The sequence below is a fragment of the Staurois parvus genome, unplaced genomic scaffold (assembly GCF_062004578.1).
Source record: "Staurois parvus isolate SC_StPar_1 unplaced genomic scaffold, SC_StPar_1.0 ptg000151l, whole genome shotgun sequence".
NCBI lineage: Eukaryota > Metazoa > Chordata > Amphibia > Anura > Ranidae > Staurois > Staurois parvus.
This window is the reverse complement of record NW_028317947.1, coordinates 5571164-5584674: the sequence shown is the minus strand read 5'-3', so window position 1 is coordinate 5584674 and position 13511 is coordinate 5571164. Positions and strand designations below refer to the sequence as shown.

Below are 13511 nucleotides of genomic sequence, written 5' to 3'. Positions count from 1 at the left end.
ATTGAAACCAAGATTAACAGGAGCCGCGAAGTTCTTTAGTTCGGTGCTAACAGTTTTTCATGTGCTATAATTTTATATCCCACACAGCCAAGATCAGATCACATTATGCTTCTAAAGATGGAAATTTTGATTGTGAACGTTTGAACATACCAACTATAAAAAATTACAATTTGACAGTCTTGAGGAGTCTCAAACTCACCCTATCAATCATTCTTTGGTTAATGTCAAGATGCTGCTTAAGGCTGGATTCAGACCTTTGCAGTGCATCACTGCATATGTTAATATTCATTATGTTACGCATTTACATGCGGTAGGACAGTCCTTTCATTCTGAATTGGCTGATAATACACCACAACAGGCCTTTTAATGCACCTTGTTTTTTTTTTTTAGCACACCACAATCCACGGATGGCTCACATCTGTACATTGTGGTGCTAATAAATGCAGGTCCAATGTGGTTCGTGGGGGATGTATCTTGGGGTCCTATTCAAAATTAATGGCACTAGGCAAGGATCTGTGTATTATAACAATGTAAACATGTGAATTAGGTTTGGTAAATTCTTCTGCAAGTTTACCTTTGAAATGCAACCTTAAAATATGGAATTTGTTTTTTCTTCTGATATATAGTTTCAATGACTACGAATGGCTTTTTTGCCTGAAATAAAATCATAAGTCACTATGCAAAGGTTTGCTATGTGCAATGCTGCCAGGCAACAACAAATCGTTGATGGGAAATGAGGGGAATACACCAAGATGAAAGAGCAAGGAAAAAATTATCTTGGAGAAGGTATATGCAGGGGCGGACTGACAACTCATGGGGCCCCCGGGCAATAGGGGATCATGGGGCCCGTGTCCTTGCCCAAACTCAAAAAAGCCTATGAAAAAGGTACCAGGGGCATCTCATGGGGCCCCCTACTGACCCCGGGCCCTCGGGCAGTGCCCGAGTTTCCAAATGGTCAGTCCGCCCCTGGGTATATGTACATAATTATTATTATTATACAGTATTTATATAGCGCCAACAGTTTTCTCAGCGCTGTAAATTATAATGGGAGACAGTACACGAGACAGTACAGTAACAATATGATTCAATACACGAGGGGTTCGAGGGCCCTGCTCCTTGGAGCTTACAATCTATATATATATATATATATATATATATATATATATATATATATATATATATAAATAAAGGTACTTACCGATAATTGTTGTCCATGGACAGGCAGACATTGGCGATAGTGCTTCTTCAACCTGCCAAGGAAAACATGTTAATTAGTTGTGGTGCCAGTTCTTTCCCTTCTCACAATAATAGCAAACGTGTCCAAATGCAGGTGCCTTCCCACAAACCATCATCTGACTGCTGACTGGCCTAAATCTAGTGTGATGACATAAACATACCTCATGAACCTATACTTTTTTTTTGTCTAAAATCACGGTCCCTTTCATTTTTTTTTTTTTCCTCAATCACTTTTATCACTATCACAGGTATTGTAAATATTCCCTGTGATAGCAACAGGCAGTGACAGGTACTCTTTTCTGAGAAATCTGGGTTCTATTAGACTCTAGATATCTCCTCTGCCTTTAAAGCATCTGATCACACCAACATCAGTGTAATCAGATGCTTTCCCAATTTTAAAATGGCGCTATTAATATCTGGCAAAATGGAAATTATATAAATGGTTGTAGCTTCCAGTTTCTTAGATCATAGAGATGATTGGAGGCAATCCAGTCTCTGATCAGCTCTATTGTCAGCCAGTGAAACTGCCAGCTGCATTTTTGGGTTCTCCGGAGGGACAGGACAGCCCAAGTAAAGCTTGGAAGGTGGCAGGAGGGGTGGGGGAGTCTCTTCCCACTGCTTGTAAAAGCAATCCAGAGGCTAGGATTGTTTTTACACAAAAGCCAACCGCGGAACGATATCAGAATGATGCTGCAGGCATCCTCCCGGTATAACCACTCAAAGTCCAGCAATGTACCAGTACATTGCTGGTCCATGTTGGGCATATATGTAACAGCAAAGAACATGGGTATAATGATATATCAGGTCTGTAGACCAATATGGCCGCAATTTATTCTGTTTTGTAATGCCCATGTTGAGGGTTCGATCAAAAAAAGTTATAAATTCAGAAACTGTGATAGGTTTCCATGCGAATTGTCTGGCAAGAGCTGAATGTGGGTGGGGGACGATGTATTGTTGTATGTATAAATTGCTTTGACCCACAATCAATTGATACAAATCTTCCTTGAAAAACTGCTGAGGGGCTAAACGCTAGTTCTGGCAGCGAATGGGGCTGATTCTGCTAACACTGCGGTTTTGGGGACACTATACAAAGGAGGCACTAGTATAGTTCTGTTCATGATCAATATATTAATCTGTACAAACACTATACTAGTAATGGCGGTGATCAGCGACCTATAGAGTGAGTGTGATAATGTGTGGGCAATCTAACACTAGCTGACCCTGGCTGAGAGGGGTGCTAACTGACCCTGATGTCGCTAGTGGCAGTAATACAGTGATCAGTTCTATATACTGACACTGTACTAATGGCACTGGCTGGGTGGCGGGGTGATGAAAGGGTTAATAGGGGCAATCAAAGATTTAAATGTGCTAATCTAATGTGTGCATGTAAAATGTAGTGTTTGTTCCTCTCTCCCTGGACGGCATAGGGTGCAGTGGGGGGCACACGCATGTGCACGCACACACGTAAATAGAAAGCATCGTAAGATTATGTCGCTTTGCCCAGAGTCGCCGCTCGTCCGCACATTGTTGGCGGGCAAGTAGTTAATAAAAAAATAAACAGTCTTTCAATTTTTTCATAGTAACTTCTCTGGGGGAGGGGGGGGGGGGGGTGATCAGGGATTTTTTTTTTTAACACTTTGCATTGCATGAGCAATGAAGATCATTGTTCTGCAATGCAAAGCTTGCTTTGAGCTGACATGAATGTGTTAAGTTCATGACAATTCAATATACTAGTGATCTGTGATTGGCCCCACCTGGTCACATGGTACAGGGTGCTGGGATTTGCTCCATGTATCGTGTGAGTGCTGTGGACCAATCACATCTCTCCAGGAACAGAAGCAAAGCTTTTATGAAGCAAATTGATTCATAAAAGCTTTGTTGTCATTGTGATCATGTGATCGCTTAGCAATCATGTGATCACCGTGACCCGATTACAGGGCTTCTCATTCTGCTGTGTCCAGTGAACACAGCGAATATGAAGGGGGGTAAGGTTGTGTGCTCGCTCAGGAGCAGCACCCCTGTGCTGGCAAAAGACCAGCGATGCGTACATCAATGGTCCTGTAACTGCCATCCGTCCGTAGTACATTGCAGGCGGATGTCCCAAAAGTGGTTAAATAGCAGAGAGTAAATGGAAACATAATAATCTAGTCTCTGAAGGAGATACACCAAGATTTGAGCAGTACCACTAGATTATGCTTGGATTCCCAGCCTGCCAGTCACACAATCCAGCGGGCTCAGGCCTGGTGTATCCAGCCAACCTGACCAGCCTCTATGTTTACAGATAAGACGTTCAAGCCACATGCTGTCACTGTGTTTAATCCACCCAGCTAACGTAGGTGGGGTATCAGACTTCCAATGAACCAGAACAAGTTTATCGGCATGAAATAAGGCTCTTGAAATAGCCTCCCTAAGTGACTCTTGTCATTCTAGTGGGTCCAGTATACCCAGAATACAATAGTTTGGGTCAACCATTCACCCTCTACTCCTGTCCAGTAAATCTGAAATTAGGGATGCCATAGCAGATGTATGAGATCCCCATGCTCCCTGTAACATACACCCTTTCTTTAAATGTTATACACCCAAAGATCTCATAAAAACAGGACAATCCATTATTTAAAGCATAAGGTATTATTTTAAGCAAGTTTCCTTACCATTTTCCTCCATACTCTTAGAAGACGTAGCCCACCCTCAAATATCTATACTTTCCTAGATCTCACCATCTTTACATCCTTCCCCGGTTGCTTCACATGGTAAAGGATGTTTACACATTTCTTTACCCTTTGATACAATCAAAAATGGTCAATGGGCAGGTACATCATGCTTATATGTTTTTAAACAAAGAATTCGATAGAATACATTTATATTTTAGTAACACTAAAAGGATGATAAAAATCTGTTTTTTTTTTTTGAAAAGATGGTTTCCGATTAAAATCTTGTCTCCGATTAAAATCTTGTCATCAATAAAGGAAGTGAGCAGTTTGAGAATGGCCAGAAGCTCCAACGGAAATTTGGAGATAAAAACACATTAGTCTTTAAGTTGCTGGACTGGAATTAAAATGTGTTAGTTTACCATCTCTTGTGGATATTCCAGCTTTGCTGTAGACTTTACTGGGAACAGTTAGCAACAAAAAAGGAATTGGGGCCCTGAAAGAGAATTGTAGGTTACTACCAGGGGCGGACTGACCGTTCGAGCACTCAGGCACTGCCCGAGGGCCCGGGGTCAATAGGGGGCCCCATGAAATGCCCCTGGTACCTTTTCTAGGCTTTTTTGGATGTGCTTTGAGTGTGGGCAAGGACACAGGGGCCCCATGATCCCCTATTGCCCGTGGGCCCCATGAATTGTCAGTCTGCCCCTGGTTACTACTTTGTAAAATAAATGAAATTTGTTTCCACTGGTTGATGAGGGTCTGCAGTTTTCCTTCCACTAGAGCCCTGGAGTCACCTAGACTTCTTGGCTTACACAGAAAGAACGATATTTCAGTTCCTTTTTCTAAGGCCTATTTCTTACTGCAAAAAGTAAAAAAAAGACCAAACCCTTTCTGGTTTCCAAAATGACCGCACTGACAACTGGGAAATCTACTCTTTTATTTGCTATCCAGCCTGACTATCTCATTCTAACCCAAAGGGGAATACCAACATTTTGGTGACTGTCCTTGTAGTAACCATTTGCAAAACAAAGCCAATTTGGACTTTTCTTACATACATGAAAAAAATCTGCAATTGCTTACTAGAAAATTACATAGAACCCCCAAATGTGATATATTTTCTGAAATCAAAGGCCCTGAAGAATAAAATGATGGTTGTTGCAGTTAAGCATCAAAAAATATATTGTCTGCCTATGGGTTTCAAAGTCTATTATTAGTGCTAGCTCATTGGAGTCCCCAAGTGCAGGGTGGCAACGCTGTTGAGGGTGAATATCATCCTTCTGTGTTGCCACTCAGTCTGGGCATGCTCTGTTATTCATTAGGAATGTCCTCTATTCTTCCAAGCAGGGGCGGACTGACCATTCGAGCACTGCCCGAGGGCCCGGGTCAGTAGGGGGCCCCATGAAATGCCCGTTACCTTTTTTATAGGCTTTTTTGGGTGTACTTTGAGTGTAGGCAAAGACACAGGGGCCCCATGATCCCCTTTTGCCCGGGGCCCCATGAGTTGTCAGTCCGCCCCTGCTTCCAAGCCATCTGCACACACACACATACATACATACACCCACAGCCACATACATATAGCCTTTTTTTAACCATCTCCCGTCCGGCCATTGTATATAAACGGCGGGACGGTGGCAGTGCAGGGTTGGGTGGCCGTTTACAAATGGCCTCCCTGCACCATGCTTGTGCACGTTCCCTGGGAGCGCACAGCACCGCGATCTGGTGCCCGCTGTGTCCTCTGGACACAGTGGAACACTGATCGTCGGACGGGACCTCAATGTGAGGTCCCGATCATGTAATCACTCATTGGCCAATCAGTGATCACATGCAAAGTAGTACGCAAGATGTCACTTGTGACATCATTGCTTACTACGTGTGAAATCTGTAAATGATCACAGAGGTCACATGGTACAAGGCTATTCACAATAGCCTTGTACCATGTGACAAGCTGTGACCAATCACAGCTCACTCGGTAGTTCTCAATGGCTGCAAGAATGCAGCTAGAGAGAAAGAGAAATGATTGCTTTTACATCCTTTATGGGTGTAAAAGCAATCAGTGTAAAAAAAAATAAAAAAAAAAATCTTCATCACCCCCCACAAGTAGTACAGTGACACTGTACTGCTAGGGTGACAGTATGTAAAAAATAAATTAAAAATATAAAAAAAAATTAAAAAAATGTAAAAAAAAAAAATTAAAAAATTATAATTTTGGTTATAAACTAATTTGGGTTATTATTTTTTTACTGAAAATATAACGGAATACATTTTGGCCAAGATTTATGATGAAATACTATTTATTTGCAAAATTTTATAAGAAAAACACTTTTTTTCAAAATTTTTGGACATTTTAATTTACATAGCAAAAAAAATAAAAGTCCCAGTGGTGAATAAATACCACCAAAATAAAGCTTTATCTGTCTCAAAAAATGCTAAAAAATTCATATGGGTACAGCGTTGCATGACTGCGCAATTGTCATTCAAAGTGTGATAGCACTGAAAGCTGAAAATTGGCCTGGACAGGAAGAGGGTGAAAGTGTCCGGACTGGAAGTGGTTAAAAAAAAATGCAGACCTACACACATGGATGATCCAGACACGTTCTTGCTGGCTGAGGTTCACTTTCATTCAGTGTATATTTGGCCCCCCCACATGGCCGGGTGAACTGGCAAAGCAAGTCAGCGCTCAGGTTGAGAAAAGCTGCATTACACTACAGGCCAAGGAGATCCTGAAGATGCTCGGGGTGTAGAAGCTGCCTGCCCAGGAATCAGATCATTTACACCAACATTAAATGATCTGGCAAAAGGAAACCGAGAATGACCCCAGCAGGCATACAGACAATAAAAACATGACAGGGGTTTTAATCCAAAAACAAAAATAAAATGGTTAAACTGTAGATACAGTGTAGTCAATAGCAAAGCAGACTATTATGCAGACAGCCTGCAAAGATTTATCTGCTTCAAAATGAACAGTTTGGAAAACAGGAAGTGACCCTAAGTACTGATCTTTAGCAGCATTTGCAGTTCTAGGAGGGTGAAGCTGATTCAGCAATTGAGAAGGTTCCTAGCTCTACAGACGAAGGCTGCCAAGACTTAAAATGGCTGCCTCTGCTTCCTACACTCAATTAAAGGGGACCTGTATGAAACAGGAAAGACAGAATAGGCGAAATCTTTTGGGCTTCTTCTAGGTGTGGGGTCTTTACACACAGGATGGTGTAACTCCTGCGCATGCGCACAAGATCTCATTCATCCTGCTGCTGAGAATGCGCATGTTAGCGGGGCCTTGATATGTCACCAGCAACAATCATGCCAGTCCAGGGTGTCTCCCATCTTTCTCCTTGCGCACAGAGGTAATATGGCAAGAACCCTGGGGACTCACAGTGGTATTATTACGTAAACCCAAGGAACCCATAGTAGTATTGTCAAGAACCCCGGGGGGAGCCACAGCGGGATTAGGACGAGAACCCCGGGGGAGCCACAGCGGGATTAGGACGAGAACCCCGGGGGGGAGCCACAGCGGGATTAGGACGAGAACCCCGGGGGGGAGCCACAGCGGGATTAGGACGAGAACCCCGGGGGGAGCCACAGCGGGATTAGGACGAGAACCCCGGGGGGAGCCACAGCGGGATTAGGACGAGAACCCCGGGGGGAGCCACAGCGGGATTAGGACGAGAACCCCGGGGGGAGCCACAGCGGGATTAGGACGAGAACCCCGGGGGGAGCCACAGCGGGATTAGGACGAGAACCCCGGGGGGAGCCACAGCGGGATTAGGACGAGAACCCCGGGGGGAGCCACAGCGGGATTAGGACGAGATCCCCGGGGGGAGCCACAGCGGGATTAGGACGAGAACCCCGGGGGGAGCCACAGCGGGATTAGGACGAGAACCCCGGGGGGAGCCACAGCGGGATTAGGACGAGAACCCCGGGGGGAGCCACAGCGGGATTAGGACGAGAACCCCGGGGGGAGCCACAGCGGGATTAGGACGAGAACCCCGGGGGGAGCCACAGCGGGATTAGGACGAGAACCCCCGGGGGAGCCACAGCGGGATTAGGACGAGAACCCCCGGGGGAGCCACAGCGGGATTAGGACGAGAACCCCCGGGGGAGCCACAGCGGGATTAGGACGAGAACCCCCGGGGGAGCCACAGCGGGATTAGGACGAGAACCCCCGGGGGAGCCACAGCGGGATTAGGACGAGAACCCCGGGGGGAGCCACAGCGGGATTAGGACGAGAACCCCGGGGGGAGCCACAGCGGGATTAGGACGAGAACCCCGGGGGGGAGCCACAGCGGGATTAGGACGAGAACCCCGGGGGGGAGCCACAGCAGGATTAGGACAAGAACCCCGGGGGGAGCCACAGCGGGATTAGGACGAGAACCCCGGGGGACCCACAGCGGGATTAGGACAAGAACCCCGGGGGACCCACAGTGGGATTAGGACAAGAACCCCGGGGGACCCACAGCGGGATTAGGACAAGAATCCCGGGGGACCCACAGCGGGATTAGGACAAGAACCCCGGGGGACCCACAGCGGGATTAGGACAAGAACCCCGGGGGACCCACAGCGGGATTAGGACAAGAACCCCGGGGGACCCACAGCGGGATTAGGACAAGAACCCCGGGGGACCCACAGCGGGATTAGGACAAGAACCCCGGGGGACCCACAGCGGGATTAGGACAAGAACCCCGGGGGACCCACAGCGGGATTAGGATAAAAACCCTGGGGACCCACAGCAGGATTAGGACGAGAACCCTGGGGACCCATAGTGGGATTAGGACGAGAACCCTGGGGACCCACAGCGGGATTAGGACGAGAACCCTGGGGACCCACAGTTGGTTTAGGGCAAGAACCCTGGGGACCTGAAATGGGATTAGGGCAAGAACCCTGGAGACCCACATTTGGTTTATGGCAAGAATCGTAGGGAACCACAGTGGATTTATGGCAACAACCCTGGCGACCTGAAGTTGGATTATGGCAAGAATCGTGGGGAACCACAGTGGATTATGGCAATAGCCCTGGCGACCTGAAGTCGGATTATGGCAAGAATCCTGGGGACCCACAGTGGTCTTGTTCTGATTTAAGAGTAAATTGAAAGGGCTATGGACAAGCACACCAAGTGGTGAGACTTAAAGCAGAACTTTACTCAATCAGAATGGACTATTTTTGATCCTTATGCTGCTAGCATTAGTAAATGCTAGCATTTACTTATGTAACTTCCTGGTTTCCATGCCTAGGCAAATGATGTCAGGAGTGTGGGGGGGGGGTATTCTCAGCTCAGCCATTGCCTGAGCTAAGGGCAGATGGATTACAGGAAGTAAATGCTGCATGAATTATCTACCCTTATTCAAGATGGCCACTGCCCCAAATTCCAGGAGGTGTTTTTCAAAATGAGAGACATAAAAATATGGAGACATGGGTGAGTTTGCTTTGAACACAAATAACAAATTAATCATTTGGTAACACCGCTATAGCCGAATGACGATGATCAGTGATGATCAGTGCCACCCAGTAGTGCCACCCACCAGTGCCCCCCATCAGTGCCCAGCACTTTCAGAAAATGCACAGTCTAATAGAAGTTAATGGGAACAACGTGTACAACGCAGTTAAAATTGCACTGCAGCACAATGGTGTGCACCTTGCCTGAATGTAATTGAACTAAAAATGTATGTTTTTTTTAGTTTTAGATAAGAGCAGGGATTAGAACCCCTGTCAGGTTTTTACCTTCATTTGTTGACACTATCATGCTGACAACTGTTTGGCAGACCAGAAGTTAGGGGAAGGGTAGAGTGCCTGTCAGATGTCTTTTGCTGCCTATGTCCCTGTTGCAGATTTTCCCTCACTTCCTGTCTGGTGAAACGGTTGTGAGCAAGACAGGACGTTCAGGGAATTCTCTCTAATGGAGTCCTCGATAGAAGTAAAAACTAGACAAAGGTTCTAATCCTTCCCCGGTGTATACACAACTAAAAATAAAGTGAAGTTTTGAATCTTCTGCCATGTAGCATCCTAACTTCAACCCCAGAGGTGAGCTTGAAAACTGCAATTGCCGCAATGAATACTGGAGCAGACATGCATGGTGGTGCATTTTCTAATCCATTTTCCAAAGGTGGAGAAGTTCTGTACAACACGTTAGAGCCCAGTCACACCAGACCACTGCAGTGCATTTAACGCATGTGCGTTAACATACACATTAGCACAGCCTATTCGTTATAATGGGCTGCCAGCGCACCACAATGAATTAAAATTCGCACCTGCATTTTTGGTAATGCAGTGCATTGTGGCAAGCCATGGGCGACCATCAAAATGAATGGCATCCAACACACCAATACAAGCACCGTGATTAGCTGCGCATTGCGTAAACAGACGCATGTTACTGCAATGCATTGGTTTGAACCTGCCCATCAATTGCAGCAAGCAGAATGTTTTAACAACACACCATGCATAAAAATTGTGTAAAACTTTCCATGTACTTAAGCCCCCAGTCACACTGAGCATGAGCGTAGCTACGCAATTTTTTGAAGCCTTTTTAATCTTTTATTATGCGCAACCTGTAGTACAGGAGCAGAATAGCTTGTTTTTGGCACCTGAAAAACGCACCTAAACATGCAAAAGAATGTGACTCTGCCCCAAAGAAGCTGATGTACTTTTTTGACGCGACAAGCAGCACAAAGCTTAGATGTTATCAGGCCCATTGAGGATAAAGGAATTCTTCATCCTGAGCACTGTCATGCTTCAGAAATCACGCAGCAAAACGCTCAGTTGCGAATACTGGCTTAGCTGAAGTTTCAGGTATGGGAAAACACTCCAATGTGTGCATAGACATGCCCGCTTATACAGAGGGTTGTGTGCTCAAGAAATGCAGCCAGCCTGTCATAATCAATGACAGCCCAAGTGATGCAGTGGTTGAACAGATCTTCCGAAACAGTGATGAGGTCAAGTGGGTCTGAACCCACCTGAAATATCCTACCGGGAAGCATAGCTGTTCCCCGCAATTGCACATATAGATGTCTCTTGTATCCGTCTGTCTGCGGGGAATGTCTCTGCTGCCTAGGATTGGCTGTCAACTTTATAGCTTCCTGGTGGGATAGCTCAGGCGGGTTCTGACTTTGCGTCCAAAAACACGCTTATGCTCATCCGTATTCCTGTACATCCAAGCAGGGGCGGACTGAAAACTCATGGGGCCCCCGAGCAATAGGAAATCATGAGGCCCCTGTGTCCTCTCCCACACTCAAACCACACCCAAAATGGCCTATGAAAGGTACAAGGGGCATCTCATGGGGCCCACTACTGACCCTGGGCCCTCGGGCAGTGCCCGAGTGACTAAATGGTCAGTCCGCCCCTGCATCCAAGTGTCTAAAGCCAGCAGTTGATGGATCGAAATTTGGATAGTTCAGCAGGAATCGGACGAATTTCGATCCATCTCTGGGCAGGCTCGATCAACTTCAGTACAACCGGCCTGTTTTTTTTTTGGTGTGATTACTGCTGCCGGCTATAGCTAGCAGCAGTAATCATTGTATTCTGATGGCGGGAAAACCTCTTGCTGTCAGAAGACAATAGCGCAGTGGAAGGCAATCCCCCATCAACAATGAATGTGTTGATTGGGGAAATCGAGCAATTTCTTTCCTTCAACCTTTGGTTGAAGGAAAGAAAATTGGTTAACGCATGGCCAGCCTTAGTCATATGGCCATGTTCACACAAGATGTATGAATCTGTACCCCATATGACGACTGCATTTTCTATGTGGCCTCCAAACTGCGACTCTGGGGACGGATGCGGCCCTTTGCTTGCCTTTATCTGGCTTTTGGGGCACTATTCCTCCAACTGACACCAGTTATCGGTCACCATTCCTCTAACTGGCACTAGTTATCGGTCACTATTACTTCCACTGGCACTATTGATAGGGCAATATTCCCCCAATAAAACCAATGGTGGGGCATTTTCTACTCCCACCTGGCCCCCTAAATCCTGAAAGACAGTAAACTGGCCCTCTGTTAAGAAAATATGGAGACCCCTGCCATAAAGGGCTGCATAGGGTCCAGTGCATACCCGTGAAGGTAGTTCCACCTGCCATCAATTAGGACGCTACTTCCAGTGTGACATCTGCTCCTCAAACGCTAGGTGCGGATTCATGTGGACAAACCCATAACCCCCTAGTCACACCAATGCCAAGTCGTATGACTTACAGTGAATTCACATGATTTCAAAGTTGAACGACATGCCGATTTGAGGTTAGATTTGCAAGACATTGGACACAAATCGCACCAAGAGTAGTGCATGCACTTCTTTAGAAATCGGTGTCAAGTTAGAACCGCACCCATATGATCCCTGTAATTGTGGACAATAGGGTGCGACTTGCCATGCGATATGCAAGTCGTATGGCATGCCAAGTCACACCCAGTGCGACCGGGGTATAAAGGAAGGAAGCACAGATCTAGCTGCGTATAAACTGCATCTGTAGCTGATGTACATGCCAGGATGTGCAGCCACTGCGTCTCTCAGCCCGTCATTGATTTTTACAGGCACGGGCGCATAAACTCATCCCTCTGCACGGACATATGTGTCTAGGCGCCCGTGTGAATGAGGCCTTTAGCACAGGAATATAAACAGACCCTAAAGAAACAAACTTTTAAAAGCTATTTCCAAATCACGCAGGGTCCAGCCTGCAATAAATGAAATAAATCTGTTCTCTGGAGCATGATGGCGTCTGCTCTGCTTTATACGATCATATACAGGGAAGGGTAAACCATTTCACTCACTGATATGTCCCAAACTACGAAGATCGTCCATCCGTGGAAGTGAATCTGAAGGGTTATCCTCCACAGTGAAAACCCGACCTACAAAAATGACAGTACGCAGATTACACAACGGGAACATATTATAAAGTCTAGGTCTGTCCTGGCCTGCACTCCGCAGCATACAGTACCTGCACCTCTCTGCAGTCCAAAGGTTTGGAGCAGACGTAGTGACTCCAGGAACTAAGCCTGACCAGGCCGCACCTCCTCTGGGCGGAGAGGAACCTTGTGAAATCATGAGTAAGGCATGGAGAGGAGGAAATACACGTGAAAGGAGCACACGCTGATTTTATCAATGAGCTTCCTTCGGAAAGTCATACACAGAAAATGATATATTAGCAAGGCCGGGCATGTCTGAAATTGTAAACAAACAAAAAAGACAACTGGGCTCATATGAAAAACATGGCAAAGTGTCAAGGGAAAAGGACCAAATGGTCCATCATGTCTGCCCCCCCCCCCCTCCCCCTTTTTTTTTTTTTTTTTTTTTTTTTTTTACCCTTTTTGCATGCTGTAGCCATGGTTTTTCCACACATGGCAAGCCAAAAGGTGACACGTACAGCCGTCCATAGAAAGAGATGGCTGTATGTGGCCATATTCAGGTGAACACCGCTTTCTTGCATTGGTGTTTACATGTGTATTATGTGTTTCTCAATCACATTCTGGGAATACGTCATACACACATTCATTTATGAGTGCAGCAGGGGTGGACTGACCATTTGGAAACTCGGGCACTGCCCGAGGGCCCGGGGTCAGTAGGGGGCCCCATGAAATGCCCCTGGTACCTTTTTCATAGGCTTTTTTGAGTTTGGGCAAGGACACAGGGGCCCCATGATCCCCTATTGCCCAT

The 13511-nt window shown here is 46.1% G+C and overlaps 1 protein-coding gene across 1 annotated transcript in view; it reads right to left on the bottom strand.

Annotated features, from left to right (window-relative positions):
* Positions 1-12868, bottom strand: part of TMEM106A (transmembrane protein 106A) — a 36887-nt gene extending 24019 nt beyond the window's left edge. Inside the window, exons 1-3 of the mRNA XM_089674372.1 lie at positions 12796-12868; positions 12629-12706; positions 1199-1250 (exon numbers count right to left, since the gene is read on the bottom strand). The gene's annotated coding sequence lies outside the window, so the exon portion shown is untranslated. The remainder of the gene's footprint in view (positions 1-1198; positions 1251-12628; positions 12707-12795) is intronic.
* Positions 12869-13511: the final 643 nt, after the last annotated feature.